Below are 2,977 nucleotides of genomic sequence, written 5' to 3'. Positions count from 1 at the left end.
GAAATGCTGAGTGATTTAGAAGAGGAAGTGGCATCCCACTGCCACCTCCAGTGAGACATCCTGGTGCACTTAGTCCAAGAACAGCAGGTATTCCCAAGCATTCAACTCATGCAAAAACATGGCTTTTTGTGGAAATATCGGAACAAATGGGTCTGCTGCCACTGGCTGCTGACTGGTGACACTGATTCAAGGTCAGAATCTTGCTATCATTGCTAGGGATTAGCACGAAGTATTTACAGGCATGAAATGTCTTTGCTTTGTGTGAAACTTTTTGCTAACTCCTCTAGCTGAGGATGGGGAAACATCTCTATTCTTGTAAAGAGGCTTGTATTATCAGCCTTGCAAACATGTAGACGGATTGGTTAAAGCTTCTGCATTCCTCTGGAAATTGGAAAGCATACTAAGGACAAATTATTCAGCAAGTACATGTGTGTGTACAGTGAACTTAGCCACATCAATCATAGATGTGCCTAATTGAGGCTCTCAGGGTTTTGCTTTTCTTATGCTGTCTGTGTAGATGTAGTGTGATATGGAGTAAGATTTGTTTCATGGGGATGCTGATATTTAGAATGACTGGCTGTCAGTCAGTATCGATTCTGGAAATCAGCTGTTGCTGGAACGAATTTGACAGAATAAAAGGTCTAAGTGTATACCTGTCACTACTCATTTGTCCTTCCTGGCCATTTTTATAGGTGTGACACTGGCATCTGAAATGAAAAAGCATGTTAATAGTTCAGAGGTGAAAACAACAGTTGATGTATAGGATGTGGTAAAAAAAAAAAGTGCAACGGGCAGCCTTCTGTTTGCCAAGTAATTTCAATGAAAGTACATTGATATTCCATCTGTTCACTGAACAAGGTAACTCAAACTGAAGTGCAAAAGGCCCTATTAAATCAGAGGGAAGGACAGAAGGACACACTTCATCTACCATATTTAAGTCCTTTTAAGACTCCTGAAACAGCTTGCAACTATTCTGTTCCTATAGAAAGATCCATGACTTGTACTATCTATGTCAAATAGGCAGAGGATAAATTCAGCATGCTGTGGACAAGAACTGTGAGAACTTAAGTGTGCACTTATATCTGGCTGGTATATCTTGCTCATGCACTCTGGTTTATGCTGTCACCAGATTTGTGTTTAGAGATGATGTTGGGTTTTTCATCCCTTACTGCAGCATGGGGTCTTGTTCTCCTGCTGATTTTTCCAGACGCTTCCCGCTTCAAGAATTTCTTGCCCTCTTGGGGCTTCCAATATTCTGTACTCTACTTGTAGCATGCCCACGACACACCTTTTCATATTTTTAATAATGGAAATATTTACCTTTCGGTAAGTGGATGAGGTGATAGCTGTCATTTCAGAGTAGACACCCTTGGCTTTTGTTCTGTCAGACTCTGAAAGACACAAGGGATTTGATACATTGCACAGGACAGGTGTTTGGGAACTTTTCATGTCATTCATATCTATTCACCCTATGTGTTATTATTGAGACCAATAATTTTGCCACACTTCTTTTAAGTAACGACATTTCCTTTTCTTATGCAAGTACAATATGTGTTTCTGCAGAGTATTTAAAGAGACGTTCTCAGAAAGGAGTGTGCTCTGTAATTGCCTTTTGCAGGAAACTGCCTTTTATGAGCAACTGGACTTCTCTGTTCAATATGTTGTTTGATAAAACTAGTCTTGGGCCCAGATTCAGACATCTGATTTTGATCAACTGGATGTCAGTAGCATAATTAAGTAAAAGGATATGACTAACTTGATTCTGCCTGGACTTTAGTCTTTAAATATACTTGCTATTTCTTGTCAGCTTGACAAGGAAGTGACAGGAAAAGAAAATGGAGGTGGAAAGGAAGTCAGATTATTTATTAAATGTTTGGTGTGACTGTGCTCTCTGCATCTGAATCTGAATTCTCTCAGTGCCAGGAGGCACACAAGGCGCGAACATCATTCTTCCACTTCGATCGGTCTGCGGCTGCGTGCTCTGGAGTCCCAAGGGCCACAGCGCAGTCTTCTGTTGTTTTTTTCCTCAAGACATGACCGATCCAGTTCCATCTCCTCCTCCTCATTTCATTACCGATTTTCTTCATCTCCGAGTTGATGCTCGTTGTTTCTGCAACTTTTTTTTTTTTTCTTTTTTTTTTTTTTTCTTTTTTTCCCCTGGGAGGAGGTAGTTGGCCTCCTGCCCAACCCCCATGACTTGGAGGGCCAGTGGTTTTTCTGTCAGGGTGGCCTTCCCTTAGGCTGCGTTGGTTCGCGGCACCTTCTTCAATTTTATCCGGTGCACCCTCCAGAGAGGGATCCCCTATCCACCACCCAGGGGACGCACCTTCTAGCCATGCAGCCCCAGCCAAAGGGTGACTGTGCTCAAGGTCTAGGAATTGTCCTCGCTGTTCATTCCAGTCTCTCTGCCCCTTGCCTTTCTGGAGGTCACTGCCAGCCGAGCTGTTTGCGTGACTGCTCTTTAAATCTCTGGAATGATTTGGCTTAACAAAACACACACACTCTCAAATCCGGATTATAGTAATTTCATATTTTCTTTAGCAGGCATGCTGGTTTAGGGGTTCCTGCCCCTGGGTACAAAAGGATTACTTCTGACCCAGAGCAGTTGCCCGGCCAAGCTCCCAGTGCAGCTCCATGAGTGCTTGGCAGTGTGGAGGGGGAACAAATATCTGAAAGTAGGAAGAAAAGAGAGGCAGGAGCTTCTTGGGAAAGGATTGGCTCTTTCAGAAGACCACATGGAGCCCAAGGACAGGGCTGGCATCCCATGGGTGTTATTTCTGCATGCCAAGGGGCTGCTGATCTTTCCATAGCCCTCACTCTCCTTCCCATCTCCGTTCTGCAGTTCACTAGCACCCTTTTAATGTGTGCTGATACAACTTTTTCTGTGGATGCAATGTATGCCAGACCGTAAGATACACCAGGCTTTAAAAAATGTCTATTTGTAACATGTTTTTAATTTGGATCCATTTTTAATCTG

The sequence above is a fragment of the Platalea leucorodia genome (genome assembly GCF_965183815.1).
Source record: "Platalea leucorodia genome assembly, chromosome: 4".
Taxonomy (NCBI): domain Eukaryota; kingdom Metazoa; phylum Chordata; class Aves; order Pelecaniformes; family Threskiornithidae; genus Platalea; species Platalea leucorodia.
This window is presented reverse-complemented; position numbering follows the sequence as displayed.